Source organism: Halyomorpha halys, unplaced genomic scaffold (genome assembly GCF_000696795.3).
Source record: "Halyomorpha halys isolate HHAL.00 unplaced genomic scaffold, Hhal_1.1 Scaffold222.1, whole genome shotgun sequence".
NCBI classification, from domain to species: domain Eukaryota; kingdom Metazoa; phylum Arthropoda; class Insecta; order Hemiptera; family Pentatomidae; genus Halyomorpha; species Halyomorpha halys.
Window position 1 is genome coordinate 494,371 of NW_027115668.1, and position 20,636 is coordinate 515,006.

The 20,636-nt window shown below is 29.7% G+C and overlaps 1 protein-coding gene across 1 annotated transcript in view; it reads right to left on the reverse strand.

Moving 5' to 3' along the window:
- kek2 (kekkon 2) overlaps positions 1 to 20,636 on the reverse strand; it is a 610,704-nt gene that overhangs the window by 140,423 nt on the left and 449,645 nt on the right. The gene's annotated exons all lie outside the window — the stretch shown is intronic.

Consider the following 20,636-nt stretch of genomic DNA (forward strand, 5'->3'; position numbering starts at 1 on the left):
AATGTACCAAGAGATGTATATAGATATTCTAGAGTAATTCCCAAGACTAATGGGAGTAAACAGGTTTTCATGGGAACCTTCACAAATGTATTAAAACATGGCTATAATTTGAATTACCGATAGGTTTCGATATTTTTAAACATTTTTCTGAGAAATTTAAGTAGCTTTCAAATAATTTCTATGTGATTGACTATAAAATATATGTTTTAGTTATTAGCAAATAAAACTTAATTTTCTTAATTTATGTTTATCTCAAGGCTTTAAAGAGAAAGTCATTATAGCACTTTGTCAATACTGAAAAAACAACTACCAACATACCTTATTTCTGATTGGTATGTGTGGTAAGATGTGGCACATAGATATTGGGGACTGAAACACTGAAAAACAAAAATAGGCAAAGAATTTTTTTTTTTTTATCAGGTTTTGAGAAAATAATTCTAATATAGTTTATTTATATATATTTTCCACTATGTTATACATTGCCTAGGTATAAGTGTATGCGTTTTTAAGTTGGGCGCCAATTTGAATCGATATGGGGGATGTTAATGACGTAACGAAATAATCCTGAGGTAACCTTACACTTTGGTATAAAAACCATAAAAAAATGTCGGTGTTATTGCTTTGGATAAAAGTCGTTTGAATTATAATTATATCTTGAATTTAAAATCTTATAACATAAATTTTGAACTTTGAGGTTTTAATTTTTGTTTCTTGATCGATTTTTTTTTTTAACTTACAATAATGATTTTATCATGTTAGTAGAAACTGAGAGTTCATAGGTATTTTTAAAAATTAATTTAAAAGTTTATTCAATTTATTTAAATTTACTACTCAGCGGCTCAATTATGAGTTGGCTTTTCCCATATCAAACTCCGTAGCAAGTTTTAGCCATCGAGTAGGGGATGCAAATTGGACGAAGCCTAAACTAATACAAACTACGTAGGCAATATCAAGTAGACCAGATGGCACGAGCTGTTTCAATAGTTGATATAAAGTGCCCAGCGACTCCACTTTGCAACAATCTGTACATAAGCATAGAAATAAAAAAAAAAAGGAAGAAAAAATGTCTAAGCAAAATCTTTATATTTAGACATGTTGTTCCGCTTTGTCGAAAGTTTTAGGTTTTGATGGTAAATTGTAACTACATGGAATTTTCTTAATAAAAAAATTGCGTTTAATTTTTTACAAGTCGAATTCAATAAACCATTCTTCAACCACCGTCACACTACCTTTTTATGTATATATTTCATATGTGGGATAAAACATATTTTTTTCGGCTTTTAATTTTGATTTGTTAGCGAATGGCCCTTTGTAGGAGTTAGAAAAATTACTGGTGTGTTATGACTTGAAAAGTTAATATTGTTATTGTTATTAAAAACGAATAAATGTTTTTATAAGGCCAAATCATATTAGTTTTAGGCAACTAGAAAATATTCAGCTGTTTTTGAATTAAGTAAAGATAAATACATCAACTTTGAAACTTGATTTAACTTAGACGGAAAACACACAAGTTCAATTCTCATTGTTAGGAATAACTAAAAATGTATAAATACAAAATATTTAAGAATTTTATGAACAAAAGGAGATAAATGGATATATCCGATATGAATGGGAAAAGCTGATACCACCACCATGCGATTGCGGTTTCATTGTCTTTTATTAAACTGTTGTATTAGAAGTCAACTGTTGTAGTTGAAATACAAAAATACGAATTTCTATATACGAAAAATAAATTTTATTCCTTTTTTTATATGATTTATTTATTGTTATTTACAACTGCATATAAATATATACAACAAGTAAATTTGATGTAGGTAACATAGTGACATGATACAAACATGTGGAGAATCCATTGATAGAACTCCAATAACATTTCTAGTGGAGAAGATCTCTAGGCCATCTTATTTTCAGACGCTTAAAAGGATTATTAGGTTATGAAGGAGAAGCCAGCTTAGAAACTAGTAGATTTAGGTGGGACTAAACTCCCCAATTTATAGTGGGAGGATTGGTATTTAGTTCTGGCCAAATTGGCAATTTATGAGACATTGAGGTCCTGATGGTTGCCTTTATTCATGACAAAATAAAGAGAATTAAGGATTTTGGACTGTAAGGATTGGATTCGGGAGGAATTTGCTGGTTTAGTGGAGCCCCAAAGCACAACTCCTTATGTCCAAATAGGCCTTATAATAGTCATGTAGATCAGCCTTAAGTAATGGATTGGCAGTTTAGACCGTTTGTCTAAACTCAGTATCCTGTCTTTTCAGTTTTGTATGAGTCGTTTGTCCAGATGTAGTCCTAAGCAACGGATCTGTTCGACAGGAATAAGTGGGGTATTATTAAAGAATACAAAAAAAAAATTGTTCATTATTTTTACTTTCTTAGGTTTTCAGATATATTTTTTTTTTGAAAAACACAAAAATAAGGTTAACGTTATCATGCGTTAAACAATCTACAAAAAACTTGGGGACGTAAGTGAACATTGTTGAATCGTGCACCGCACTAGATTTTTTGTCTTCCATCAGAAACCCACTAGTTTCTTACCTTGCTTCCTCTTTTATTCCTGACAATCCTCCAAGGCGCTTAAAAAGAAGATAGCCACGAGACCTTCTAAAGTAAACACGTTATTAGAGTGCTGCAAATGGGTAGTTTCTCTACATCCCTATATCATATGATCTTACATCAAATTTACTTTGTGCATTATTATGTGTAGTTGTAAATGTCAATAAAGATATAATAAATAAATTCAATCCCCTTTTACAGATGCATAAAAAAAAACCGAGCAAATACCTTTTTGGCTTGATTACTTACGAAATAATTTTCACAGTAAATATAAAATTTCCATTAGGATATTTCAATTAATTCTTATAGTTTAATTTAAAAAACTTTTAATCTTACTTTTTATCGCCGGTCTTCCGTCACAATCAGGATATAGTTACAGTGAGTGAGTAGTTACTTCACTGGTTCCATATCAGTAATAGAAATGTGCAAAGGCAGTAGGTCGAAGTCCAGCTGAGCGTAAGTGATAAGCGGATACTTTCAACCCAGGATTCGATAGTGGCCTGGTCTATCGGAGTTAAACTGAAATACCCTGCAGTTGGAACAGTACCAACGTTGACTTGGAACTCTAAGTTTAAAAAGTTAAGTAATTGATAAAATAATAGTTAATTGATGATTTATTATTATGTATATAGTATAAAACTTAACCCAGAAGATAAAATTAAATAATTGTTGTTCTGAAGTACAGTAAATTTACACTATGGTTTATTACTTATGGAAAAAATGACTGATATTTTCACTTTTGAAATATATTAATTAGCTAGTGCTGAAGATTATATTCTATTGTTTGTCCTCTTACATTTAATTTTCCTAAACAAGATATTAAATCACTCTTCCTAATCCTGACGCATGTTAATATAAAATACTAAATTAATTTTTATAAATTGTCGAGGTTAAAAAACTTTCAAAGATGAATATAATATATTCTATATATTTCTTCATTTTACGTTTCGGGATAATTGTCCCATTTTCATGCAACATTTGTCCATATTTTCAAATTTTTTTTTAACAATTCCAGTATGCTGTTTTATTATCTCCCTATTAATATGTCTAATTTTATCTATTGTGTAATTTAAATTAAAATTTATGATTTGACTATTTTATTTTCACTTTTTTTTATCTGCTTTTAGTGTTTTATGTTGTCTATTATCGTGGGATTTTCGAAGTTGAAATTATGGTTGAATGTTAAGCTTTTGTAAGCCTGTGTAATTTATATTTTTGACAAGTTACAGTTACATGTTGCTTGATTCTGGTTTATAGCTTTTTGGTTGTAACTCGAATATGTATTTTCTCACGATTTTCACTATCTATCTTATATACAGCATTTAATTTTTCCATTTTTTTCTTTTTCATCATTCTGTCTTTCATGTTAGTATAACAATTTTCTATATACTATGATATATGGATTACAAGATTTCAATAGTGAAATTAAAAATATGACAAGAAAAGTGCATGAAACGTTGTACAATGAAGAAAAATTATAGAATAGATTATATTATTGAGGTGTATGTATATCATTGGTATTTCATATCAACTGTTGTGTCATAACTGTCTTTCTTGACAGTTACGTTTCCAGCGAATCCTTTGTCTGTCCGTAGCCCACTGTGACGAGCCTTTCTGAAAGTCAAAAAATCAGTCAGTTTTAGGCTTACCTTCTACGTCATAACGTGCGTCTCCTTTCTCGTTCTCATATTTCTTACATTATTCCCATTCTCCATTTTCTACCGTTTTCCTATTATATATATACACACATATATATTTATATTTTTAAGTATAGGTATGTAAGTTAATACTCACACTGTAATTCAGATATAAGCCACTATTTTTAGTGTCTGTCATATTGTTCAATTTGTAGATTTAATTTTTTTTCAGTTTTTTAGACACTACTTGCATATCTTATATTATACATATCTTCTTACCTACACGGTATTATATTTCATCTTTCACTGTTTTCAATCTACTACCATCTAATTCCACGATTATCAATCAATTTTTTTTTTTACTATTCAATTATCAGTTATCAATTTTTTATCATTTATGATTCGATTAAATATTTTGTATAATTCCAAATTTGTTTATTTTATATTCCTTTTCAATTTTATGTTTCTCTAAATGTTGTTGTTATCTCTTTTGTTCTATGGCCCTGATGAAGACTTGAAACTCAGGTCGAAACGTCGGCATAAAATCAATAAATATGGTTTTGTTTATTTATGTTGTTCTTTGCTGACCGCACCCCCCGAGAAAATTCTGCAATCATTAATAGATTTTATTCATCTATTGAAGTTTTTTAACCTCCACAATTAATAAAAAATAATATAATCAAACTTCCTAAAATGAAAATCCAAAATACTAAATTATTCCACGTAGATAATAGAGCTTTATTTAGATAGAAGTTTAATCCTAATCTCTGAACCCCTGCTCATTAAACCTTATTATTGAACATTGGTAAATCCGTGTTCCACTTTCTTGGTTTAGGTACACATAGGCAGAGATAATCCAATACGTAATGAGGCTTTGGATAGATCTAACAGCATTGCCAAGAGCAGATCAATAGGATGGATGTTCCATAGAGCCGACGCATTAGTACGAGATAGTGTACAGTGCGAGCCTTGATCTCTGCATTAATTAGTTATATCATAGGGGCAGAGGTCGTGGAGCAGGGATCAGCCTCTATAAGTGAGATATATGGAGGCTATGACGTCAAGGGGCTAGTCCAAATAAATTGTTCCATACGATTATGGTAGCATAGATTCACTTTAGTTGGATATATTCGGTGCAAGCTCAAAGTTAGGAGTAACTACAGCTTTAACAACTGCATTACTTATACGTCTGCATTTTAAATTCTCAATTACTACAGGTATGGGATATTCAGTAATTTAGATATAATTATCGGTAGATTTTGCTTTACAACACGCAAAAATATCACGAAAAATCATATGTATTGGCTCATTATTTTAAAAAATATTGCTTTATAATTGGATAAGAAAAAGTATCTTCTCTTTTATATAATATTTTACTTTTTTCACCTACAGACACACAGACCATTTTGCGAAAGAACATTTTTTTTTTTGTTTGGAATGAGAAGATTTTAAAACATATATTTCTGCCGAAAACTCAAATTGGTAATTTTTCACGGTTTCAAAACTTACCTCTACTATATACTCCATATATAAGTAAGTGAAAGTAATAATTAAGCCCCGAAAATTCGAAATATTACCTTTAAGGAACGATTTTAATTAATTTGAAAATAATTTCACACCATATTACTTTTTATTATTATTTATTTTTTTTCATTTTGATGACTTCTTACTTTAATTTATTTATTTATTAATTTTACAAAAGTGTGTTAATACCGATGTTTCGGACAGTCCGTCCATTTCGAAAAAGAGTTACAAAGTTTTGAAATATAGCCAAATATTTTCTATTTTATCATAATTATTTTGCATAACATCAATATCTTATTTTGTTTTTTTCATTCTTCCGAAACGTCAAGAGCATCAAAGTATTAACCCACCAATGATTAATAAATTAATAATGAAATTGAAGTAAGAAAGCTAAAAATTTCCAAATTAAAGTAAAAAAAAATCCTTAGAATAAGAAGCCACTTGGTAAATTTTAAACTATTGATATTGATGTAGATTCATATTTAATATATATATTTTTTTATGTATAAATTTTATTCTTCTCTTGTATTAAGAGCAAATGTATAAACATTACCCTTCTTCCTTTTAATTAATTTTTTTTAAATATACATTCCATACTTAACACTGAAAAATATAATATATTCCATATATGTTACACTTTTATATTTTTTTATGACCAAACTTTTAAACTGTATCAGCTGTTGATACCGAGGTGCTTATAATTAATTTTATAAAGTTGTACAAGTCTCTCTACGCACCCATAAACTTTGCTTCACTTCTGACTTGCTTCCGAAAAACTAAAATTAATTAGATATCACACTGGCTCCTTAACTCATTAATACACTAAGTAAGCTGATAAATTTCTGTCTACTATAGGTTGGTCAAAAATGGCAAAATATCTAAAAAAAGTTCAAAACTTTATGCAAAGTAACCTTGTAGTATAAGTAGACTTTAATCTAAATTAGAAAGTAATAAAATCGAACATTTTGCGGAAATGTTTTCTTCTGAACCATCAACGAGCAACCAAGCTAGAGATGTTCATAAGACGAAAGTCATGGCTAAAATATATAAAAAAAAAAAAAATAATAAAAAAGAGAGACCAAAAGAATTAGATTGTCATAAACCAGAGACTGTCTGTATATAGAAGCTTTTAGTGGAGTAATGCAATCTGTACGTATCGTATAGCACTCTATAGAGTCTCCTTCCAAGATATCTTTCCTATTATTCTTCTTTATTACGTGATAAGCTAAGATATGTGGCTCTAAGAAGATATCATGGGCTGATCAATGTTTTATAGTGAGTGAATGAACTGATGCTGAATATTCCTTTTTTAGTAATATATTTTGATTAAAATGCACAAATGTGTTAATAAAATATAAATAAAGGAAAACTCACATTTACATGAATTAACTATCAGTTCCCACCTCTTTTAGCGACTTTTCTACACTATAATAAAGCCCTGACGCCATCTTCTATTCAGAGGAATTAGATATCGATTCAGAACAGTGGTTCAGTACTTTGTAAGGATGAATTTTTTCCTGAACAACGGTTTTGCAAGGAGATGACTTGTTCAAGATCATACTTAACCTTTAGGATTTTTTCTCCAATTAAGGGTACCCAAGAAGGCTTACTCACCATTACCATAATAAAAGAATATTTACCTACGACAGCCGGATTCCAGCTCGGGCCGGAGAAAAAAAAAATTAAGCATTTAATAATTATTCTCAAATAGGTAACAGCAAATGTTATTTGAATTTTATAATAATAAACTTCATTTGCTGGATCTCACAGTATTTACTTTATTGGTATATTATTACTTATTATATTATTGGCTTTACTGTTTTTATAAATTAATTACTGTCCACGAAATATGTAGAAAGAGCTTGCTTATTCTCGATTCGCATTCGTAAAAAAAAAAAATTAAGTAGAGTTGTCAAAGCAAATACACATTTTAAGGTCCTCCGAGGGCCATTAACTCTCTCGTAAAAAGGTCTGTGTATGTGTGTGTATGAACAGTTTACCTCATACAAAGAAATATTTGTTATATGCCTGGTATGTAACGGTGACTTTTCCACTAAACTTTCCTCTTTATCGTTAAACGCCCATGAATTTCTATCCAAAATTCTTCAACTCATATGAATGATGTATATTCAACTCATATGAGCTCTTGATGAATGATGCAAAAACTGGAGGATTAAAATAAATCTTATCAAATCACTAGGTCGTAAACCCTTAACTTCCTGCGCTACGACAGAGTTGAACAAAAAGTAATTTCAATTATAATTACTGTAATTTGAAACTTGCAAATAAAATTTAATTTGTAATTTCTACTACTTGATGAGCGACTATAATTTTAATAATGGTCTGAAATTACAACTACTAGTTAAAATAAAGCAGTCGCAATTTCATTTGATTGTGATTAATAATTACAATTACTTTTTTTGCCCAACCCTTCCATGTAGTTCCTTAATAATACACCGCTTATCTTTTACAAATAGATCCGCTTCCAGGAACTGCACATGAGCTTAAAATCCTCAAAATCCACAGATTTCGTTTATTACCATAATTACTAGACAAACAACCTAAACTTTCAATTTATTACAAAACACTCATTACACAATAATAAGGCCTATTTGGTCGCTTAGAGTTGGCCTTCGAGTTTCGACTAAAACTTCTCCTACCTCACCCTTATAACCCAAAATCCTCAATGCTCTTTTTAACTGTCACGAACAACTTCAAATATGACTTTTGAATGATCTATATATTGCTGATTTGGCCAAAACGAGATATCTTCCATTGTAAACTCCATAAACACCCGAACTCACTCATTTCTAGTCTTGCTTCTTATCCAGTTCCTGACTAAACTCCTAGGTGTCTAAAAAGAAGATCGTCTAGTGACCAGATTTTATGTAATACAGAAGTCAATTTCTATTAATAAATTTTAAGAAAAATTTAAACAATAATTAAATTCTTCGTTTCAGTTTTTTTTAAATACCACTGTAACGAAATATTTCAGTCAGATATCTCCTTCAACAATTAAATTTAATTTTAGCTAAAAGAAAGACCAGCTTAGAGTACATAATTAAAAGAGTAATTAGCATTCTCTCTTTTTTTTTAAACCAGTCTAGAACGTGACAAGGTAATTAGGAAAATCTTATAAAAAAAAAGAAATAAAAGAAAATCTACAACTGAATATCTCCCTGGTACTAATTTAAAGTTGAAAACTTAAATTAATCTTGAGAAAATTTCCATTTGGCTTAGATTAGGAGTGAAGGGCATACCGCTCAAGAAGACACGACCGGATCTCACACTTAACAAGCTAATTTGTCAATTTCTAAGGAAATCTCTCCCTTTGTACCCTTCTTTCCTTTATTAAAGTGAAAAACAAGCTAAACCCCGGATAATATTTCACCCTATTTTCAACGGAGGTTTGCTCTGTAGGCTCATTATTCACCACTCTTTTACCATTATAACAAATGTAAATGTGTAAGAAAAGACACCTATTTAGAAACGAAAATGAGATGACCATTTATCTTATGGTGTCTCATTAAACTTATTTAAAATATAGAATTAAATTAGAGAAAAAGGTTTATTTCCTGGATCTTCTAATGTCGAGTTCCTATATTAAATCCTACAGACAATGGGTCAAAAAAAATTAGTACACGCAATTTTTTTTTTATTTAATAAGATATTCCCAAAGAAACACAAATGTATAAGAATTATTAAACATTTACAAAATTAAAAAAATAATCAAAGACAAAGATTTTTTAGAAAGTGAAAAAGTATTTACACACTTTTAATTATGTAAATAATATTTTATAAATTTGAACTGGATCCCACTAATGATTTGTTATTATACCATTGACATCTATGACCAATTTTCATCAGAAAAAGTTTCCTATATCTTATTTTTTTATTTTCGGGTCCGATAGATACCATAGGGTGTTCTATAGCATCATTATTCGGAGACTGTAGTGGAATTTTAAGCTTCCTCTTAACATTAATGGGCAATAAAAAAAAAAAAATAAAAAACCGATCTAGACTTTTTGAACTTATTAACAATGTTTCAAACAGTACTAAAACTTATTTTTTATCTATTCGTTATATTTTGGTAACAAGTCCTTTAGAATGTAAGTTAATTATCAATTTAAAAATAAAAAAAAAACATGTCCACTTGTTTTAGCAATTAGAATACCTAGATGTACACTAAAAAATCTTGTTAATTACAATTGAAAAAAAATATGATTGAAAACGCTTTAGTTATCCTTTATGAATAAAAATTAATTTCAATATCATTGACTGGAATAACACATATCCATGCTTAATAAAAAACTGATGTTGGGATATGTTATAATAATATTTTAGTTGCTTAAGTAATTATAAAATAAAATTAATCTTTAATATTTTCCTTTTGGATATTTTATTATACAGATAAGCTTCTTAATCGTAAGGTTTTAGGGAAAAATAGATAAAATAAACTTAAATGACTGAGTATAATTTCGATGTACTAAAAATATGAGAATCACCATTATATACACCACGCCGATTTCTAGTTTTTTCTCGTTGTATCTGATCGGAGCACATACTTATATACACATATACATATATAAATTTATTTATGTGTGTATTTTCATATAAAGGTGTCAAAAAGAGTATAGTCGAGCAAATATAAGCATGAAACCAGACCAGCAACCGGAAACCTGAGTTTTGAACCAAAAAAAAAAAAGTAATTTCCTTAATCCAAAATCTTCAAAAGCTCCAAACTAGGGTTACACATATCAGAGCAAATCCGAATTTATATGAGAAAATTCTATCGGTAATTTTAGTTGGAACGCATGACACATTAATGTTACATTTCGCGTGGGATCGAGGCAAGGTAAATTATATAATGAATTTGTTTCTGATAATTAAATTGGAATACTGTTGGAGTTGGAAACAATGGACGGAAATTTCATTACCGCAATGAAAACAACAAACGATACTCTGTAAATACATATTTGCGGTAACAGGAACTCTCCCTTTGCAGTTATAATAATAAAATAAAATAAATATACATATACATACAAAATAAATAAAAAATAATGTTTAACCACAGTGTATGAATTTCATTAAAAATAGCAAATAATGTTATTGTTTACTTCAACATGAAAATAAGTTGAGTATATTAAAAAAAAATCCAATTTATTACGTATAATTGTTTTTGTCTTTTTTTAATTCTAAATATATTTGTTCACGATTTAAATATGAACGTATAATTAGAATAAATACAAAAGAACATATTATTAAATTAATTAAATAATTCAATGAAAAGTATATAAGATAAAATAATTTTAAAATAAATTTAATAATGAATATCTGTTAATGAAATTCAATGAATTTCTTTAATTTTCTTTATCTTCACTTCATTCCTCCAGAGAATTTTTTCAACATCAATATTTAGCCATCATGTGATTAAATCAGCAAATCGTTAAGCATTTATGATTAAATTGAATTAACATTTGTCATAAATGAATACAGATAATTTACTTTTTTGGTTTATTTGTATTTTTATTAATCACTATCACATACTTCTTTTTAAACCAAGTATTGTAGTAATAATAGAAGAAAATTAATTTTACAACAACGATAGGTTCTAGGGCTGAGTCTTAACTTTGAAAAAATGAATCGTATAAAAAAAACTCTCCTAATCGTGGAGTTTATTTTTCTTGCTTATTTATTCCCTTTAAATTTTTAGCTTTACGTTCATTTTTAAAACTTAAAAAAAGTTTTCCACACATAATTTCCATTATAAAACTGGATAATTTATATTATATAGGATAATTTACAATTATATCAAGAGTTCAATAAGGGCATTTAAATCATCGATGCAAAATCAAAGTAAATATTCACCAAAATTTGGTGTGCTGGATTTTATTGCTTTTTAAAGTGGCTTACTAGCTTGGTGAATGTATGTTATCACTAATTAAAAATTAAAAATAACTCATCGATTTATATCTATATTAGATGGTACATAGGATGAATAATCATAATTCAAATAAAATATTTTCAAACATTTTTAAATACATTTAGCATTTTAAATACATTTAGACACTTTAGCATTCAACTATGTTATAATTTGTTTTTTTAAAAAAAAGTTATGTTTTTGGACTCATGCTAGATCTCAAAGCAACTTATCCAACCGGCTATTGTACTTCATCTAAGTCTTTTTGTTGAAAAATCAAACGGTTCATTCTTTGCTGTTTTTATAACTTGGTTCTGGAATTCATACCTCAGAGTAAAGGTGCATTTGGATGCAAAGTCCCTCTTTATTCTGTCTTTCACCTTGCCTTAGCGTGAAAGAGCTTAACTTGTTGCAGAACTTCGTCAGTCTCTCTTACTAAAACCAGTGGCTCTTTCTTTTGTAAGTGTAATCAACGGATTAGTGAGTTTGTATGGAATTCTAAAGTTTAATTGGAAAGTTTGGCAATTTACAGGCACTTGCTGGCTTAATGAGTTGATCAATTTAGTCTGAGGAAAGGAGTTTTATAGGTATTTTGAAACTAAGCAAAGTATACGTGTGGAAAACTTTTTAAGTTTTTGATAATGAGCATAAAGTTAAAAATCTAATGGGAATAGATAAGCAAGTGAAATAATTTTCACAAGGAGAGCTAGTAGTTAGTATTAACTAAAGTTTCCTCTTCTGTCCATAAGTTAAATAAACATAAAAATGGAATAAAATTATTGTTCTCAGACCTACGAACTGAAGCGGCCGTCAGCAGTTCCGGCACTAAATGGTGACGTTAGAACTAGGCGGAACTTTAATTACTAATTACCGGCAACATCAATTGAGCTATTAAGAAGCCGTGAGCTGAGCAGAATACTTTAATTAACAAAATTTATTATTAATTACATTTAGAAAACAATATTTTTTGATTGCAGATGTAAACATAACTGTTTTATCTGACTAATTATGACTTAATATAAATATAAGTCAGTAAAGATTACCTCTGAATTAAATACCAGGTTTTGTTTCATCTTCATTTAATGTCCGACACATAAGTGACACAGTGTTTTTCATCATACATAAAAAAAAGAAGGAAAATATGAATTGCAGAAAATAAGAGAAAAAATGGACCACTTAATATCCCGCAATCTTAGACAATATTTTCAATTTAATTTTTTATTAATTAAAACTAATAAAAAAATTAATTTAGCAGGTACCAAAATCGGTGTTGAACAAGTAGTGTGGACGGTACACTGTGACTCAAATCTGAAAGTAAACTCAGTTGCGAATACTTTCCATTGGATAGTGGTCCTGATCCACTGGTTTGTCAAAATAAGCCACAGTCGGACTCGGACCCGTTCACCGCAGTTAGGGGTCCAGTGCCCTTCCCACTTTATTTTATGTAGTAATAATTAGTATAAAACCGAAATTTCAATCTGTAGAGGTGTTCAAAAAATAATAAAAATTTAATAATATATGTCTCTCTTTCAACCCATTTGTTATTATATACCGATTTAGATAAAAGCATAAAGAACCATTTTTTTTTAATATATATTTTATTATTCATACGAGGAAGAGGGTAACTCAGTGGTAAGGCATTGTGCTACTAACTCTAAAGACCCCCCGGGTTCGAATCTGGCTCTGGCAGATAATAATTTTCTCTTTCACTGTAGACATGAGTTAGCCCTATTTGATTAAGAACCTCCGGTGTCCACCCAGCCACATAATGTGGATACTCTTTATTGGGTAAAAATCTGGCGGTCCAGCGTGATTCTTACCAAATCACCTCTTTTCACAACCGTTGGTCTAGTAACACTTCCTTACAAAGTACTCTACCACTGACTCTCCTGGGTTGTAGTGATAAAGATTTTTTTTCAATATATAAAAATTTTTAATACAGGAAATGTGCAATAATTACTATATTGCTTTGGAATACACCCTCCTACAATACATTTTCCTATCTACTTATTACATATAAATATATTTTGTTAAAATAAACTGAACAAAAAAAATAGAACAAAAACAAAACTGTATTGCAATAAAATAAAATACAAATCATGTATTAATTAATTTTAATAGAACTATATGATTGGTTCTCTTATATTTATTAGTTATGGTTCTCCTCGGGTTCTCTTTTTTATGCTTTTATATTTCTATCATTGTAGAGTTTGAAGAGTTAGAGTAACATTAGAGGAAATTATGAGTCAATTTGTATTAATTTATTGGGTCTATATTTAGTTCTGAGTGCATTTTAGGTATTATAGTGTAATATGAATATATATTAACAATTACATGACACTTATTTTGGGAATACTTGTAATTTTTCATGTGAGTTGAATTTGTAAAGCTGCATATGGAGCATACATATATTGTGATGGATGTTAGTACAGTTTTATAGAGACACTACCATTAGTCACATACTTGTAGTTCAAACCTTTTCCCCAACCTTACATGGCATACAAATTACGCCTCATGTACGAGATTAGACCCTTTTTTATAGTAATCAGAGACCGAAGAGAATCGTCGAAGCACAGTCAGGAGACAAGTTGTATATAGTAGTCTGTAGATACTATTTGAACATAGTATGCTATAATGTCTGTGCCTCCCCCTTCATATGTATTATTTAAATGTTACACTATTCATTGATCGCATTTTGTAACTAATGTTTCCGCGAATCACAAACCTATTACTTTAAATACTATTTTTTGTTTTATTACTTTAATCATACCTTATTTAAAATGTATACATGTTAAAATACAATAATAAAAGTTGCTACGATCCTGTTCTTCTGGTCATATGACAAAGGATAATATCCATATTCTTGAATAGAACAATTAGTATTTTTTTTGAATACCACTACTACAAGTACAAAATGATTATCCTTTTGAATTTTTGAAAATTAAATTTTCATCGAATTTAATATTACCAACAGGCAAATTTTCTGAATCATTTGAGGCCCGACCGGTGATTTAAGAGAGGCTGACAATTTATTCAGAGGAATTGAAGAGAGGAGAGGAACGAATTGAAGAAGGCTCTTGATTACAAATTATCTCTAAGGTTGATCCAGATACCTCGCTGATTGTATAAACGAGAGGCGGCCAGATTTCCCGAGATCCGAAATTAATTGTAATTAAGTTTGGGAATTGGATCCGTGCTCGACTCATTGATTGGAAAACTGCTCCCCTTGCAGTGGGAGGTCCTTTCTGATATTCAATCGTTCCAATCCGAGGAGCAATCCACCGCCATTACCTGTCTTCTGTGTTCGATGGCAGCTATGACGATGGGGGGATATTTCCGAATCCGGTGCGAATGGTTCTTCAACAAAGGGACGGAAGGTAACAAAAGGGATAGGACCTGTGCCTGTTTGGATTTATGCATTCCTCATCTTCGTGAGAATAAACATACTGAATAAATAATACAGTGTAAATTATTATTAATATATATATATATTCAATTAAATATATAACAGTTGATCTAGTTTTAGTCTGGAAAAATATATAAAATAATAACATTAACAGAACCCAAAAGCTTGATACTCATATTATCAAAAATTGTAGTCTTTTTTTTTTAGTTGTTTTTCTCTAAAGATAGTACAAGAGCCGGGAAGAAAAAAAGGCAGTTATCTCACCCCAATTTTTGATTACTTTAGTCAAAACTAGGTATAATTATTAGTCAAAATTGATGAGTCTGCCAAGTATAGGTAGGGGGAATAAATAATGGTGGCTGTTTCAAAACCGCTTGAAAAAAATAATGTAATTTAAAGAAGAGTAAATTTTGTGAAATATTCCCCTATAAGCCCTAAAACAGCTATTTACGTCAAATAGTTCTCTAGATATAGCTTTTTAAAAAGCAAAATTTCTTAAAAATCTACTGAAAGATTGGTAGTTAGTTAATTTATTTTGAGAATTCTATATCTCAGAAACTATGTGACGTACAGATATCTGTTAGCACTCAAATAAAAGCTAGTTTAGTGGACTATAAAAAGTTTACTTTACATTCGTAGGAATAGTAGTTTTCATGATATTTGCTAAAATAAATTGATTTATTTATAGTTTGATAATTAGGACAAAATAGTTTGATTTATGAAAAACTTCATTTCAGAAACCATTGGACGTACAGATGTCTGCCAGTGCTCAAATTAAGGCTAGTTAACTGTTTACTGCAAAATAGTTAATTATGTTTATCTTTGTAGGAATAGTAATTTTTGACATATTTGACAAAATAAACTCACAAAATGTTAAAATGTATAAAATGTTTGATTTTTGAAAAATATATCTCTAGATCCATAAGACGTACATATGTCTTCCAACACTCAAAATAAAGGTAATTTAACTTACTATAAAGTAGTTTATGACACTTATCTTCGTAGGGGTAGTAGTTTTTATGATATTCACATATGAATATGAATTTGGCAAGTGGAAATTTGTCCGAAAACTATAAATCAATTTATTTTAGCAAATTTCATGTAAACTATTACTCCTATGAAGATAAACATCATAAACTGCATTATAGCTCATTAAACAAGCTTTAATTTGAGTGCTAATAGACATCTGTACGTCAAATGGTTTTTGAGATATGAATAATAAATGAATTCACTAACTACTGATCTTTCGGTACGTCACATACAAAATTTTGATGAAATGTTGCTTTTTAAAAAGCTATATCTCAAAAAGTATTTAACGTAAATAACTCTATTAGGGCTCATATTTTAGCAAATTTACTCTTCTTTACATTACATTCTCTTAGGCTTTCTTGTGTTGTTCCTACATTTTAAGATATAAAGCTCCAAATGAAAAATCAGTTTTTTTATCGCTTTGAAACAGCCGCCATTTTTTATTTTTTATTCCCCCTACTTATACTTGGCATACTCTACAATTTTGACTATTAATTAGTTTATTAGTACATAGTTTTCATTAAAGTAATCAATAATTGGGGTGAGATAACTGTTTTTTTTCTCCTCTTGGGCTCTTGTACTAAGACCTAGATATTTTGTTGCCCAAACCAGTCTCCTCCACGCCTGCCTGTCTTGGGCTACTGATTCCTAGTTTGCTGCCGGCAACACTTTCGTATGTTTGTTGATTCTGTTTATCCATCTGGTTTTGTACTCCCACGTAGTCTGTTTCCACATTGTTACGAAGAGGTGTACTGATGGATTACTCCGAGCTACATGCCCCGCCTATCTTAACCTGATTGCCTTCATATCATGAGATATTGCCTTACAAATCAATGCGACCAACTGTTAGTTCTCCTCCTTCATGATTTAAAGTAATATTTACGCAGGATATTCCACTCAAATAACTCGATTCTGCTTTTTAGGGTACCTGTTAGAGCCCATGTAAAAACAGTTATCTATATACTGTATAATTGGATGAGATTGTGCCATATATGAGAATAGGCTATCTCGAAAATCAGCAAAAGTGAATCTGTTCTCTCATGGCTTGTTATTAGAGTTATAAATAATAATGAAACGGCTTGTTTGAAACTCACAAGAATATAACTGAAGTAGAACGATAAGTGAAAGTAGAACGATAGTGAAAACTGTGTGTAGCTTACCACGCCAAATTATTGATTTTAACAATTCATTGGTTCCTCAATTTTTTGCAACTAAATAAAAATACTAGTTCTCGTGAATTTTTAAATGTTAATATATTTTTTCTTAACATACTACCTGATGTATTATAATTGCAACTTCGGGATCGAAAATGTATATCTTTTAATATTATTTACTGTACCCCAGTCTCCAATCCCATTTTCACAGCCCTCGAAGAATGGTGTCGTAATTGGAGGATTAAGATAAATTCCAACAAATCCCATCAAATCACCTTTACCCTTCGTCGTAAGCCTATTGACTGCCCTACAGTTTCATTTAATGATGTTACTCTTACCCCTGCCTTACCTTGGAATATATTTGGACAAACGATTAACCTGGAATTCTTACATATGAGTGAAAAGACAGGAAACTGCACGTCGATTTCGACTATTACAGCCCTTACTAGACAAACGGTCTAAACTTCCAACACATTACAAAAGACTGATCTACATGTCTGTAATAAGGCCAATCTGGACATATGGAGTTGAGTTTTGGGGCTCCACTAAACCTTCGAATTCCTCACGTATTCACTTCTTACAATCCAAAATCGTTCGTAAAATCCTCAATGCCCCTTACTTCTATGTTCGATATGTATCCATGTATCTATGTACGATATGTATAAATCATGCATAAAGACCTTAATGTTCCGTATGTAACCGATCCAGCCCGAACCAGATATCACTGCTTCCATTATAAACTCCCTAACCACTCAAACCTCCATTTTCTTCCATACCTGACAATCTTCCGAGGCGTCTGAAAAGAAGATGGTCACGAGACCAGCTAATGTAAAATGTCAGTAGAGTGCTACCAATAGGTAGTTTCTCTACACGCCTGTAACACTCCAATTTATCAAAGATAAGATTTACTAAATGTATTATAATGTACAGTTGTAAATAGCAATAAATAAATATTTTAAAAAAATATTATTTATAAAACAAATTTCATTCATGGATCGAAATCGTGCTAAATGTTTTTGTTTTTTTATTCACGTTGTCTAAGGCAGTGATCGATTTACTTTTGAGCCACCTTCAAAAACATTAAATAGGAATAATGAAAAAAATTAAAAGACGTGACAATTTTAGACTTATAAACAAAAAAAAAGTGAAACCTTTTCTAATTTTTTTTTTCGTAACCTGCTTTATTATTATATTCGTTTAATACATTCATATTACAGGGAAATGGTAGATGTATACCAGTGAAAAATTGCCTTGGATTGCCTTGTGGCATTATAAGGTTAGTTGCAGGCTCCCATTAAGGTAGTTGAGAACATGTAGCTAACGCCAGTAGATTATTGGAACATTTTCCCAAAAAATAAAGACTAATTATAGTATAATAAATGAATCAAAATTTATTGGGGGTGTTAAATCAGGTTGTTTTTGAATGTGATGATCTACATGATTGGGCTGAAATGTAAACATATTTAATTGTTCTGAATTCCAGCCCAATACAAAAATTGAACAACAAAACATGATTTTATCATCCCCTTTTACTCTATACTATATATTGTATATTTGATACTAAATAAATACGATAGCATTTTCAATTAAATATTTCTTTGAATTTTTTAAAAATCATAACCAGTATAAAAATTACGGTTATAAATACAAATGTTACTGCGGATATCGATGTTGAAAATGTCAATTATAAATGAGGAAGAGCCCTGGCCTTATATTTGTCACTTTTAGGGGAAATTTGGTCGAAAATAAAAAATAAAAGTTTTTCTAACCGGAAGTTTAAAGCTAAATGCCGATGAAGCTTGTCATCTATCATTCTGAAATAAATTTATTCCAATATCTCGATGATAGATCGGAGTAGAAAAACGTTAAAATTGGAACAATCTCACCTTACATTTCAAAGCAATGGAATACCGTTTATCAGAAATGTTATGAATGTCAGGAACAATGCTTAAATCTTGGTGAAACATTATATTATGGGTACATACAAATATTTCGATTTTAATAACATGTATTAAAAAAAATAATGAATGAAATTAAAACTACGTAATAAAAATTACAACTTTTTTTTTTAAAATAACTTTTAATTTTTGCTTTCATTCGTGTTGAATACAACAGACTGTTTCACATAATTTATTTTTATTTACGGGAATTGAGCGAGCAACATTAGGTGCCTTGGGCCATATTCTTCTCTATGTAACAATATTAGAATAAATTATTATAATACGTTATTGAATATTTTGTTTAAAAAAATTCATATTTGTCTTGCAATCTATCCATACATAATCATACCTTTAATTGTTTTCTCCATTTTTCGGGACGTGATTTCTATTTTACAATTTCTTATGTTTATTGTTAAGAAAAAAATAAAAATAAAGTACTACGGAAAAAGTAAGATTAAAAACGGTCCGAATAATTTTTATTTCCGATGTGGCCAATCTGTATTAGTCTTGTTCTACTGTACCATTGAAAATTCTGTACATTTACTCATTTGCCGAACCAAGAGTGGGCCCGAATTTTTATGTTCAGACCTAACGGAATCCAACATCTATTTTCTGATATATCATGTAGAGCTGATCTAAGAATCCGTTCATGCCAACTATTAAAAAAAAAATATCTATACCTCTCCAAGCCATGAAGGAATTCAGAGCTTAGTAAGGAAGTAATGTTTTTTTGACAAAGGTTGTACAAGGTGTTCTGCTTAAGAAACACAAAGAAATTAAATAGAAGAAAAATTGTAATAATCATTTTTATGTAATTTAATTATTTTTGAATAATATTTTCATACTCTTCTTTTTTAAACCTTTTTACGATCCACGACCTCTTTAGAAATAATCATTGACACGAGTTGAGTCCGTCCTCAAAGCGACCTTCACTCCACTTTTTTTTCGAACCAATTAAAAGGCTTTTAGCCCTTACACACTGTCAAAGCCATCTAATGATTTTCACAGCTTCATCCCTGGGGAGTCGTAAAACTTCAACTTTACGAGTATCTTATTCCACTTATTAAATCGTGAATAAAACCCATTAAAATGGAGTGGTAAAGACACAACGATTAATTTTAACGGTTTAACGACTTTAGTATGATACTTATCGTTATAAAGTTTTACCTACAAATAACTAAGTTTATATCTTCATCTCATTTAATGTTTACATTATTTTATGACAAATAAACCTGACAAAACACAAGCATCCTTTGTTATATGGTTATTCAGTTTTGTTGTTCATTTATTTATTGCCATGTAAAATTAGGTAGGTAATACTGGTATTATAGTATAATGTACCATTTATAGTATAGGAACATAAAAAAAATTTACATTACATAATTAAATAAAATAATAAGTAACGATGAAAATTAATATAATAAGATAAATATAAAATAAATAAGTATATCTGTTCCTGGCAGGTTA